The sequence below is a fragment of the Lactuca serriola genome, chromosome 4 (genome assembly GCF_051521515.1).
Source record: "Lactuca serriola cultivar US96UC23 chromosome 4, Lser_US96UC23_V15, whole genome shotgun sequence".
Lineage (NCBI taxonomy): Eukaryota > Viridiplantae > Streptophyta > Magnoliopsida > Asterales > Asteraceae > Lactuca > Lactuca serriola.
In genome coordinates, this window is record NC_136411.1 from 76,366,762 (window position 1) to 76,381,218 (window position 14,457).

A 14,457-nucleotide genomic window follows, 5' to 3' on the forward strand; every position below is an offset into this window, starting at 1 on the left:
ATCAAAACACAAATTCAATAAGCTTAATCTTCAAACAAACTTACAAATTTGAAATCTAAATGTTTCCAAAGTGTTAATTGATGATAAAATGGATGAAAATCACCCCTTGAGATGTCTTGGTCAAATTTTTGTTTAAAATGCCTAAGAAACCTCTTTAAATCGGAAGTTGAAAAATCACAGAAAACTGCAAGAATCGATTCCACGTCAGGGGAATGGTAAAATGACTGAAATGCTGAAGTGTCTCACCCCTAAACCAGAATGGCAGAAGCATTCGGGGGCGGAGGACGTCATGTACTGATGGGTTTTAGCCATAAGAACATCCTATGTGCTCATGCAACCCTAATGCTTGGATCTTGGTTTCTCTATTGTACATGCAATTCATCCAAGACTTTAAACCCTAGTTCTAGCATACAATTAATCATATTAACATGTGAAAGGGTTTTTAGATCTTACCTTGATTGTTATGTAGCAATAACAATCTCAAATCCTCCTTCTAATGACTTTAGAAAGCTTAGAGTCACAAGTGTCACTCCTCTAATGGTTCACAAACACCAAGAGCAAGAGGATGAAGAACAAAGAGAGAGGAGGCTTCCCAAAAACGTGTAGAAACTCTAGTGGAACTCTTAGCCACGTTTTTGGGGCTTAAGGGTACTATATATATATATATATATATATATATATATATATATATATATATACATGTAGGCTATTAGGGTTTTCAACTAGGAAACCCTAATATGACTGCTTAAGCCCTAAGCAACCCATGGACCCTTTTAGAATATCCCTTGGACGATTTCTAATGGGTTTCCCCATAGAATTCGTCCAACCTATTATTCCAAGGTAATCCATAGCCCAAATGCAAATATCTTATAATTACAGTTCCAGTCCCTTAAGTTTAATTAGTCTCTTTTAATCACAAAATTAATTATCAATTAATTCTTGACTAATATTAATTAAACGATATGATTTCTCCTTTAATATATTATTCTCATAATATATTAATAAATCATAATTAATCTTCTATCTTCACAATTCATCCTATCAAGTTGCTTTGGTGAAGGCAACCCAAAAGGACCATGCACCATCGGGTCAAGTACATACCAAAATAGTTATGGACTTAGACACTAATCCAACAGTCTCCCACTTGGATAAGTCTAATAACTATTCTGCGTATGACTTCAGATCCTGATCTGCAATCGTAGCTTTCAAAAGCCGCTTTCGACTCTGATCTTATCAGATACGCGTCCTTTAGATAAGGGATCATATATTCCTCCATTCTAGATATCGTATAGACTGAGACATGGATTTAAATCATTCTCTCTGTCTATGTGTTGTTTCTTGATTTCCAATTTATGACGACTGACAACAGACTACAATTGAACACATCAAATTAGTCCCGGCTTGGCCAAGCACTTAGTGTCATCACAAAACCATCGAGGGGCCCACAGATATCGCTTTCATCCCACTTTGGATAAAAGGAATGGATAAACTTTGATTCAATGCTTGCTTGCACTCACTCACCAAATCACACACAATAATATGTTTTATAACACCAAGTTACTGGTGCGTTTACATATTATCAATGTGTAACCGACTCGCAAGTTACAACTCACACATCTCGGTTTCAAGAATATAAGATGTTATCGTCTCACCGATCACTCGTGATAAAATCCATGAAGTGATCCAAGTGAGCGTGGGATTAATCCAATGCTCAAATCATATTCATAAGCACTCATGAATGTTGCAGCAAACATTTTCTTATGTCTAATACACTTTAGACAATCCACACACCAATTCATGACAGTCTTCATTCATACCTACTTCCAACATATGAACGACTGTGGTCCGTTCGAATAATTTGATTGTTTAGAACCAATTTAATTATTCAGGAAGTCAAAACATGCAAAGTGAAACACAAGGATAATACTAATCCCATATGGCCCCAAACTCTGGGTATAAATAAAACATTTTATTTAATCACCATATTGATTACTCATTATTTGTTGTTTCGAGTAATCAACTTCTTACTTAAATTGTTACTACACTTGTCCCATGCTCTCAGCATGCACACAATGTTTACCTACGGTCCTTACTTTGTGAAATAGATCAAATGAACACATTTCCAATCATACTCATTTCACAACTCCCAATCCTAAGTATAAGAATATCAAATTCTTGTTACTTATGCTAGATTCTAACATTTTATGCAATGATTCTTTCGTAAAGTCATAGCTCAAAATCATCAAGACTTGGCCAATCTCTATCAGAAGCAATTCTATAGATATGATGTCTCTCACTCAAAGTACATTCCTTTGAACATCCTTATTGCATAAAAGTTTCTAATCTAGACATAGATTCTTAATATCCAACTCTCAATATGGAAACATTTCCATATTTTCCATATGAAGACTCATTCTTAATAGAATCTTATCTATTTATAATAATGTCGATATTGTCCATCCAATATCATACTTCCAACTACTCATGTAACATCCCAAAAATACGAGCAAAAAAAATTCATTTTTTAAAACATACACTTTGCAAAACATTAGAAATAAAACATTCACCGATCATATCATTTCATAATAGATGTTGCGTGTCTGGAAACCATTTTATAAAACATAATAATGTCAGAGTACAAATCCCCAAGAATATCTCATAGTGCGGAATACAAAGCATGTATGTGATGTGCCGCTACCGCGCCAACTCCTTCCCCTTCGAAGAAGAGGTACCTGAAACCAAAACTGTAAACCGTAAGCACGAAGCTTATTGAGATCCCCCAACATACCACATACCATACAATCAAATATCATACATATATTTTCAGGCATATCTGGGTGCCCGAACTACCCCTTCGGTCATCTCGACCGGATACAGACTAGTCTATCTGGGAGCTGGCCTCCCCTTTAGTCCTCTCGACCGGATACTGACTAGCATATCTAGGTGCTAGTCTCCCCTTCGGTCCTCTCGATCGGATACTGGGGACTATTTCACCCCCTACTACTACCACATAACACATATATCACATAATCTATCCAGCGTGACTGGGCATCACCGCCCCTTCGGCCCTATCGACCGATATTCTGGGGGACTATCTCCCCCCTACTGTCACTAGCACATAGCATCGTATCATACTAGCACAATAACATATCACATGTAGTAGCAAACCTAGATGAATATCACAGAGACAAACATCTATCATACAGTTTCTACTTGTGGGCCGGCATTGTGGCCGTAGACCCATCGCTGCTGGAAGGTAACTCACCTCAAAGTAGCTGATGATCTGCGTGGGAACTGACTGTCTTCTGCTGCTGTTGCCCCGGAAATCCTCCAGCTATAATTCCCACAAAACACTTAGTCAAATAATGTTAATCAACTTCAGGGTAGAATGACCATTTACCCCTAACCAAGCCAAAAGTCAAAGTCAAAGTCAACTTCCAGTTTACCCGACTCGCCGAGTTGGCTTGCCAACTCGCCGAGTCCCTATCCATTCGATTGACCATAATCCCGTCTCTACTCGTCGAGTTAGGCATTGACTCGACGACTTTTCCTTCTAAACCGAAGTCGAATAGTCCTTCATCCTACTCACCGAGCTGTATGAATAACTCGTCGAGTTCATCTTCATCTGAAGAACATGCTATGCTGAGACTCGCCGAGTTGTATGAACAACTCGCTGAGTCTGTTCTTGAGTCAAGAAGATTGCCTTGGACTCGCCGAGTCAGGGCGTTGACTCGCCGAGCTACTTCATGGGTGATTCTGGCTTCTGACTCACTGAGTCACACCCCATGACTCACTACTCCACTCTGCAAACAAGAAAAGGGGGAAAACTCGGGGACTCGCAACTCGACTCGCCGAGTCCGATGAATGACTCGCTGAGTCTGTCACATGCAAATACTATATACTCGATTTTGCTTGGATCCAGCTCATTCCATACGTAGATCTGGGTTTCTAGGGCTTGATTAACACGTAAAGTTTCCAACTTTACGTGCAAATAAACACCAATGAAGGTTTTAGGGCTCAAAATGCACTAAAAGAGTAGATCTAGGGCTTTCATGCAATATGGCTTCATAAAGGCAGTGGATCCGAGCTCCTGGAGCTCAATCATGCCTAGATCTAAATGTTAATCAACTTATTACAGACCCTAAATCATACCCAAGCTTGGAAATGGCTCAAGAAGGACTTTAATGGAGCTATAAGGGATTATAAGCATGGAAACAGAGGGTATTTTGGGGGTATCTCACTAAGCTTTCGGGCTTACAGTTGTGGTTTAATGTTTTTCAGGTTCTTCAGGAGACCGTGGCAAGGAAAAGGCGTGATCGTACCGCTCCTCATGATTATGTTTTACGATGTGGTTTTGGGAAGACTCTGATAATAATTCTATTGAAAACCTTTTTGTAATAACTTTATGAAACTCGGTGGTTTTTGAAAAGTTTAAATTGGTTGAAATTTTTAGAGTGTTACAAGTTGGTATCAGAGCCTTGGTTTGAGTGAATTGGAGGAACATTCGTGTGCATCCAGTCTCAAATTAAGGAGAGTTTTCAAAAGAGAATTTAAAATGGTTTTCAAAATAAGTAAAGGAGGACGCGGAGGTACGATCAGCCGGAGCCAGTAAGTAACCCCAAAATACCATACATGATAATTGTTTTGAGATATGATAGAACAACATGCTAGTACTAGGCTAGGGATCTTCAGGATTTCATGATAATGTTGCCTGATTTTTGATGCCTGTTAGCCTAGGGTTTCTTCTGTGGGAGATTTCCAGTGTTCCTCTAGGAGTGAGGGTTGAGTGCTTATTATGTATGTTCTTCACTAGGGTGTTGTGGTGATAATTGATATAAATATGGGTAGGTGTGGAAGGTAGTATGGGCCCGTACTACAGAAAGCACAGGACCCATACGCGTATCAAAGAAACCACAACCTCTAGGGTTGGGTTGGGGGTTGGTTCCCGGGTTAGTGGGAAGTATCTGAGATCTTGCAGTGTTTTTTAGTATGGTGGTTACGAGACACGCTGGGAGAGGATCCTGGTCAGGATCGGGAGCAGGAGAGGGCGGTCAGGGTGGGTCAGTACCGCCCGAGGTTATTGGTCAGATGAGCACAGACGAGTTGGACGCTAGGATTCGTGAGATCCTGCATGATGAGGTTGCTGCGTTGTTCCGGGCCGAGTTTCCGGAACTGTTTGGGTTGATCAAGACCTCCATGGTCGAGTATTTTGATGAGCGTTATGCAGCTCTTGTAGAAACGGTTGCCGCGGCAGCCAAAGCGGCTGTAGCAGCAACAAGGGGAGGAGCCGGTAGAGGTTTTCAGTATCGGGACTTCAATAATACGAAGCCCCTGCCTTCGATGGATTTCAGGACCCGATTGTTGCTATAAGATGGTTGTCAGACGTGGAGGGGTGTTTCTTCACGTGTTCATGCCCTGCTGATCAGAGGGTGAGGTGTGCTCTGAACCTTTTGAGGCTCGGGGCGAAGGATTGGTGGAGGTTGACCACGGGAGCGTATTCTGATGCTCAACGAGCTGTGGTTTCTTAGGATCAGTTCAGAGAGATGTTCAGTACTCGCTATGTTCCGCGAGTAGAGAGGGAGAGATTAGCTCTGGAGTTCCTGGAGCTGAAGCAGGATTCAGAGTCGGTAACGGAGATCACCTGGATGTTCACTGAGAGGGCGATGTTTTGCCCGGAGTTTGCTTCGGAGCAGGCTCAGATGTCCCGATATCTGAGTATGCTCAAGAGGGATATCAGGCAGTTTGTGTCTACGTAGAGGTGTGAGACCTTGTTAGAGTTGTAGGAGGCCGCCAGGCGGCGTGAGTTGGAGATTGAGTTGCAGTTGAGAGAGCAGAGGCAGGCCCCGACACAGTCGCAGCCGGCACCGAAACGGTCCAAGATCGTTGATTCTAGATTGGGAGATTGATATGTGCATATTTAGTTCATATTAAGTGTAGATTTTTATTCATTTATTAACTAAATTATTGCATTTTATGGACAAAAGGTACTTAAAAGTGTTTGAATTATGTTTCCAGTCCAAAAGTGAAGCTTATAAGCAAAAGGAAGCAGGAGAAGCGGTTGAGAGCTTGAGAATGGAACAAAGAAGAAAAACACTAAAAATAACACCTACTCGGCGAGTAGGGTCGACTACTCGGCGAGTCCACACGAATGATCGAGAAGATAAAGACTCAGAGACCCAGAGACTTATCGCATACGGGGACTGAGAGATGGACTCGACGAGTCGGAACCTGACTCGACGAGTCGTTTCGTATATATAAAGATAACTTCTCAGAACGATGGAAAAGAATTTTGGAACGATTCAGAAGAGTTTAGCTGCGAATAAAGAGTCAGAAAAACCCTAGAGGACGAAGATACAAGCTAGAATTCACTTCTGAAGGAGATTTGAGGCAAATTTCATCATTCTACTTAATCTTTTGTTTTTCATTATGGTTAAACAATTAGAATCTGTTTGTTTGCTGTTATTTACTTTAATTATGAGCTAAAACTCTTAAACTTCTGTTTGGGGATACGAAATTGATACTATGGTTTGATTATTGGTAGGATTAATTCTAAGTTGGTGATTTTTGTTATTTTAGCTTGCTAAAGAACCTTATGTGTGAATGATAATTAATTTTCTGTTAACAGGATGGTAATTGACTAGCATGAACATCTATTAACTATCAACCTCATATGCTATGTGACCACTTTGTTATATGTCTAGGATTAATGAACATGAAACTAGAGTTAATAAGAAAATTGAGTAAATTCATGTATGAGCTTGTGTGATGACCATCAACAAGAAGTTAATTAAAGAACCAAATTAGTTAACTATTGCAAGTCTAAATTAACCCGATAAATAACCTAGTGAATTTAATTAAATTAGACAATTGGCCACTGTTTAAGTTAGTTTATTTGCTATGGATTAGTGTAGTGAACGCGAATCTAATCACTTGAATCGGTAACCAACAAAAGAATTAATCCATTGCACCATTACCTTGAAATCAACCATAGGATCAATTGAGTTGAACTAAACAGAAGTTCCTTCCCATTATTGAATCTAGTCAATTCTTTGTTTTCTAGTTTTTAGATTAAGTAATAGTTAGTAAGTTTTCTAGTCTTGTAAAACTAGAGAAAACCCCCTACTTATTAATTAATTTAGATAAAACTAGTTTTTAGTTTTAATTTACTGTTCCCTGTGTTCGATACCCTACTTATTTAACTATACCACAATTGATAGGTCCACTGCCTTTGTGTGTTTATTTTATAATTAAAAGTAGGTTTAAAACTAAGTGAGTTTGCACACATCAAGTTTTTGGCGCCGTTGCCAGGGAACGGTTCTAAAATTAACGTTAAATTCTAATTTAATCGATCCTTTGCGTGGGATTTATCTTACACAAAGTTAATTAAAAGGTAATTCAGTAAGTAGTACAAGTTTTAATAAAAATCCGTTTTTAAAGTTACTAGAAATTTTTTTTTTCTGTTTTTGCCTTGAACTCGCCGAGTGCACTCGTGCCGACTCGGCGAGTACATCGCTGTGACAGTTTTAATTTATTATTTTATTTTTGTTCTTTTTATGTGTTTTTTGTTTTGTTTACAGTTGTTTCATGTCCCGAGGATCTGATACACCTATGGTCCCTCCTCTTGAAGACCCGGAATCCGCACTAAGGAGGAGCAAAGGCAAAACCGTTGGAGAATCCGCTTCTTCAAAGAAATCGCCACTCAAAAACCTCAAATCTGTTTTCAGCAAGAAGAGGAGCAGCAAATCAGGAGCATCCAGTGCCGCTTTGACAATCGGAAACCCAATTCAAGAAGACACCGAGTACGAGACCGAGGAAGAAGAAGAACCCACATACGAGCACGAATCCGAGTTTGAAGACGATTTAGCTATCACTATGGCTGATATCGATGAAGTCCGCATGGGGGAATGGAAGAAGAGGATGCGCGATGACACCGGCCCGGGACTTGTGCAACCCGCAATTCCCGCAACCGCTACATTCGAACTAAAAGGCCATATTCTCGCTCAACTCAAGGAGATTCCTTTTTATGGGAAAGATCACGAAGACGCCTACAAGCACTTGGACGAAGTGAATGATGTGGCTGACTACTTCAATGTACCGAATGTTCCACGCGAGACCCAGCTTCTTCACATGCTTCCAGTAACGTTCAAAGGTGCTGCAAAGGATAGGCTAAAGTCACTTCCTCCCGGATCAGTCACCACATGGGCCAAGATGAAGGAAGAATTCATTGATCACTTTTGCCCGCCCTCCAAAATAGCCAAACTAAAGAAAGCCATTTCCAACTTCGAGCAACAACCCGGAGAATCTCTTTATGAAGCTTGGGAAAGATACAAGAGCTTGCTTAGAAATTGCCCACACCATGACCTCAATAGCCAACAAGAGGTCTCCATTTTCTATGATGGAGTCAATGTCACCACAAGGCAATTGCTCGATTCACAAGGCCCGCTCACGCAGAAGGCGCCCCCGGTAATCAAGGAGTTAATTGAAGAATTCTCTAAGCATTCTAGAGAATACCACAATCCAAGAAATGAAGTAAGCCGGGGGGTAGTGAACTCGGCAAATGATAGCATGGCGGCGGTGATAGCGAAGCTCGATAGTATAGATAGAAGAATGACAAAAATGGATCAAACAATCCATGCTATTCGGGTTGGATGTGAGAATTGTAGAGGGCCCCATCTCACAAAGGATTGTGATTTGGATGAAAATGGAAATAAGAAGGCTCAAGTGTTCTACTCAAGTGGCGATAGATACGACGAGAATTGGCGGAAACCAAAGAAGGAATGGCTCCCATACGAAGAATACAAGAAGGCTAAGGAGGAGAAATACAAGCAGAAGGAGAGGGGATTTTATCAAAAGGAAGAACCGGTAATGGAAAAGAAAGCCGATTTAGAAGAATTGTTCACTAGATTCATAGCCGTGTCCGAAAAGAGACACAATGATCACGATGCTGCAATACATGAGACCAGAAATATGCTAAGGAATCAACAGGCATCCATTCTCAACATTGAGAAACAGCTGGGACAGCTGGCACATCAAGTGAATGAAAGAAGACCGAGTCAACTTCCAAGTAATACCGAAACCAATCCGAGAGTGGAGAATGTGAGTGCAGTGACTTCCAGAAGTGAAATTTTTTTCACAAATGCACAGAGGATCTCCAATAGGAAGACATAAAAGGTAGAAGAGTCGGCTCCAGCTAAGCCCGACCAGACTCGTCGAGTCCCTCTAATGGACTCGACGAGTCCATGCGTAAATGACAAAACTGTCATTCCCTTAAAGCCATATAATCCCCCTTTGCCATTCATAATCAAAGCCATGCCTGTGGAAAAAGATGAAGCTTATAGAGTCTTTAGGAAGCATGTTAAAGCCCTACAAGTCAATATGCCATTTGTAGAAACGATGCTCAAAACACCCAAGTACTTCAACTTACTAAAAGCTCTCTTTGCTGCTAGGAAAGACTTGGCTGAAGTCGCGGAGATAATATTGAGTGAGCTACCCGAAAAGAAGGGCGATCCGGGGAGTATCATAATTCCGTGCCAATTTGGAAATACATTTGTCACTCAAGCGTTGACCGACTCGGGTGCAAGCATTAACCTGATGCCTTTCTTTTTCTTTAAGAAGCTGAATTTATCGGAGCCAAGGCCGGTAAACATGAAGATCCATTTGGCAGACAAGACGACAATTCATCCACGAGGCGTTTGTGAGGATCTTCTTATTAAAGTAGACAAGTTCATATTTCCGGTAGACTTTGTGGTGCTTGATATGGAAGAAGACCCCGAATTCCGATTATTTTGGGGAGGTCATTTTTAAACACCGCATGTGCTTTAATTGATGTATGTGAGTCTACACTAACGTTGAGGGTAGGTGACGAGTCCGCAATATTTAGAGCCTTACCAGAAGTCAAGCAAGAAGAGAAAGGAAAAGAAGAGATCTCATTTATCTATTTGAATGATGAGATACTACAAAAAGAACTTGCACTTTTGCAAGAAGAAGATCCAAGCAAGTTTTTGCTACCTTCTGGAGAGGATGGAGATGTTAACAAGGACTTGGAGGAGATAGAAAAGCTACTGGAAGGAGCCGACTTGGAAAACACAGTGGAAATGGTGAAATACGATCCGACTCGCCGAGTCACTTTCCTGGACTCGACGAGTCCAGTCGAAATTGCCAATAACTTGGACGACTTAGATCTACTTGTTGCTAGTTCTTTGCATATTCTGGACTTGGATATTTTTCCTCATTCTCTAGAAGAACAAACAACAGAAGGAGAAATGGACACGGAAGTTCAACACGTCCATATAGCCTGTCTTGATGCAATTCCGCTTGAAGATGAGGTAAGCACAGAAAAAGAGGAGAAGGCGAATGATAGGAGAGTTGATGCTGATCAACCTTTCATTACCAAACCTAGTGCACGAACTTTTACAAACTTTGAAGTAATTAAGTTTAACGAAAAGGAGGTGCAAGAGAAGGTGAAAAAGAATGGGGTGAAGAAGAAAAAGAGGAGAAGGGAAGCCCAAGCAGTTGAGGATGATGCTGTAAAAAAGAAAAGAGAGGAATTAAAACGGGCTTACAAAAAGAAGATTCATGCTTACAAGACAAAGTACAAACCACAAAAAATTAGGCGTGCATTCCCGATGCTGGAAGATGACGAGACGTAGATGGGAAGGAGTCCAGCTAACGACTCCTTAAAAAGAAGCGCTTGGCGGGAGGCAACCCGTTATTTAGAGTTTGCTTTCTTTTACCTTTTTAGTTATGTTTGAATTTCTTTTTCGTTTTTAGAATTTTAATCTTCCAAGTCGTCGGACATGTCTGCTTGAGAGTGCGTATGGACTAAGTGTGGGGTGGAATAAATTTTCTTTTCTAAATAAATGGCAAAATTTTATAAATTTTGAATTGTTTGCAGGAGACTCGCCGAGTCGATTCATATTCCAGATAGTTTTAAAAATCGCGACCAGACTCGCCGAGTCTGACCCTGACTCGACGAGTCAGTTTTATTTACAGGAAAAAATAAATTTGAAATTACTTTTACAACCGGTAACTAGGGTTTTAACCCTAATGAAATCAGTTTTTTTCCACACTTCACTCGCCGTGCGCCTCCCTCCCAACTCTTTCTCTCAAGCATTCATTATCTTCTTTAATTGTTCGTCAAGTTTTTCAATTTCCATCACAAAAGGTACTAAATTTCTTCCTAATTTCTGTTAAAAGCAATGATTTTTAGATGATCTATGGTAGTAATTTCATAGAATACCCGATTTTGAGTTATAGTGAATTTTTAGGGTTTTGCTTTTTCATTAATTATGTTGTTTTGGATGATCATTCTTTCCCTAATACATGATAGACATGTCCCTGAACAAAACCCTTGAAGTAATTTTGAGATTTCTTGGTTGAATTTTGACAGACTCGCCGACTGACTCGCACAGTTCTTGCGACTCGCCGAGTCGTTCATGGACTCGACGAGTCTAGTCGGGTACCCAGGTGTGACTTATTTTAATGATTTTCTGGGTTTTGTGTTCTTTGTGTTGCAGGGAAAATGTTTCACAGAAGTCAAGGTTCCAGTGGACGCCAAGGAGATTTTCCTTGGTTGAATTTCCCTCAAATCGAATCCGCTTCAACCATGACGAGATGGAAGAAGAAATTAGCTGAAGTCAGAAAGAAAGAAATTTACGTTCCCAACAGAATTGATTGGGGTTGGTTGCAAAGTGTGCGTTATGTAGAGGAGTTGGCTCCTTATCTTTTAAAGGAGTTTGCTTACGAGGGAGAGATGATGGTTTGCGATGGGTGGAGCCGGGTCTTTCGTATTCAAGAGCCGGTGTACCGGGAGCTTTGCCTGGAATTTTTCTCCATGGTATCTTTTCGTGGAGGAGATGACTGCTATCACCCGACGAGTGTCAGTTTCTGCCTTGGGGGCGAGTTTCATCAGTGCTCCGTTGTGGATCTTGCTTGTCGGATGGGTATTTATGACCGGCCAGTGGTCTCGACTGTTATTTTCCGCGCCTTTATGGAATGCTCTCACAAGGTGTTCCCCGATGGTGTGACGAGCACGGGTTGGTGGAACACAATTGCTAACAAAGTGTACATTCCGAAGTCAGCCCAGGAGGGAAGCATTCGGTCGCCTACACACCGTCTTATTCATTGCCTTATCTCCACCACCATTAACCAGCGAAAGGATGATGACAAGGTTTCTAACCTTGATGTCTTTTACTTATGGAGCATTATCACACCAGACACTTTTTGCAATATTCCTTGGTGTTTAGCTTCATATTTGGCGGAGGGTGCGGTCAAGGATCGCAAGACATTGAAGATTAACGGTCGTATGTTTGTCACACGGCTCGCCAACTCGTTTGGGTTGATGACCCGCGGCGCGTGGAATTTGATGACGATGATTCCTACCCCTCCATTCAATCCAATTCTTTTTAGGAGGGCTAGGATCATTGAGGACTATGGTGGAGGTCATTATGCTATCCCGCATGATGATCCTGTGGTTGGTCCCGAGGCGCCGGGAAGGAGGGTCCGATCTAGGCGAGAGCGAGATATAGAGGAGGAACCGCCGGTGATTCCGGTGGACAACGATGAAGTACCAATGGATTGGTACAATGTTGAGATGAGGCGGTTGCAAGATCAAATGGCGTGGGGTATCAACTTTAGCAATCAATCCCACATTCGACTTTTTGACCACTTCAATATTCCGCACATCGATGGTGGTAACTTCCCATATATTCCGTCTTGGGAAGAGGTGATCAATGCAAGAAGGAGCGGCGCTAGTGGAAGTGGAGCGGCGCATGATCATGACGATGAGGAGGAGGATTAGTTCTTTATGTTTTTATTGAACATTTTTTTTTGTTTTTTTTTCTTATTTGGTGTGTTTTGGGGTTTGTTAAGACTTTTACTGTTATGCTTGATGTTTGATTGCCTTGATGATTTTCAGAATTGGATTAGGAATGCGTGCATAGGAGGGTTTAGAGTTGTAGAGGAAATAGAGTTATAAAAAGTGAAAGAGAGAGTCAAGAAAGGGCGGCGTTAGAGTCAAAGTATCGAGTCCGGTCCTAAGGGACATGAGCGAGTGAGTCTAGAAGTGATGGGGAATTTTGAAGATTTATTAGAAGCTGGAACAAATGCAGAATGCCATATTTTTTTTTGTCCAACGGTCTACTCGTCAAGTGCACTAAACTGACTCGACGAGTCACCTTGTATTCTCACATATTCGAACCTGTCCGCGCTTCTACTCGACGAGTCGCATATATGACTCGACGAGTCATTCATTTTTATACCAAAAGGACTGCTGATTTGATGCTGCTGAGTGTGCCACTTGACCATTTATTCTTCCATGTCGATTCTTGAAGATTTTACACTATTTTCCATGCATATTTGGAGCTGCCACACGAGATTTGATGCCCAAGACATGGATGAGCTGTTCCCATGTCTAAAGTCAAGTGAAGATGGAGCTGGAAAAAAGAGTACCAACCTATCGACTGCTACCCCAGGGGAGTTTGTTCCAATTCTCTCTATATTTGCATTTTTTATTTTGCATAATATGCAATGAGGGCATTGCATAAAATAAGTGTGGGGTAGGGGGTTGGTCACATATTAGAAAATTTAGAGTCTTAATTTAGGCTAATTTTAAAAAATTGTTACATACCAAAAATATTACCTAGGACTTAATTTAGAAAATTTTGGTAAAAGCAAATTAGGATTCCATGTTAGAATTGTGTTGATAATTGCATGAAAACCCAAATGTTTAGTTGACCCTATATACGTTCTAGTGCATTTGTGGCTTCCTTATTCCAGTGAAATCATGGGACAAAAGCATGACCCCGCTCAGCCTGAGGGATGCAATATGTTTAGCAGCCTAAACCTGAAATGTATCCAGGAAAATTATTATCGTTAGCCAATAAAGGTTGAGGTTGAGCGCCCCTGCTTAAGCATGTAGGTTTTTGAGTGGAAAAAGAGAGGTACATGTAAAAAAAAAAAGAAAAAAAAGAGAGAATTGCAAGAAAAGTTTGAAGAATTTTGGAGCAAATAAAGTGAAGATCAAAAGATCAAAATTCCAAGAAATTCAAAAAGTTGAAGATACCAAAAATCAAACAATAAAGGTGGTGAATTCAAAGAGATCAAAGATCAAATTATCAAGGAAGTGAAGAATTCAAAAGAGCTCCATAGTGGTATCATAAATTGTAATTCTAGATTATGTATGCTTGGGTTGCTCAACTAAAAATACCTTGAGGGTAAGAGGTTTTCTGCGGATGGATTCGGAGGGATGCATAAAATGAGCATAGTTCGGGGTGAGTGGGCGAATGTTTATGAGGATTGTGAGTATTTGGAGTTTGGGGGTATTTAGGACAATTTTAGACACAAATGCATGCGTTGCGGTCTTAGCATAATGGCTGGGTTAGATTGGAGTTGTCATATATGATTCTAATGTTTTAAAATTCAGTTTTGCTTGGGGGCAAGCAAAAGTCAAGTGTGGGG

At 40.8% G+C, this 14,457-nt stretch overlaps 1 non-coding gene across 1 annotated transcript; it reads right to left on the bottom strand.

Moving 5' to 3' along the window:
- Nucleotides 1-8,256: 8,256 nt before the first annotated feature.
- On the bottom strand, nucleotides 8,257-8,363 carry LOC145103626 (small nucleolar RNA R71). The gene has a single exon (XR_013706707.1). It is a non-coding gene; the product is annotated as a small nucleolar RNA R71 (small nucleolar RNA).
- Nucleotides 8,364-14,457: the final 6,094 nt, after the last annotated feature.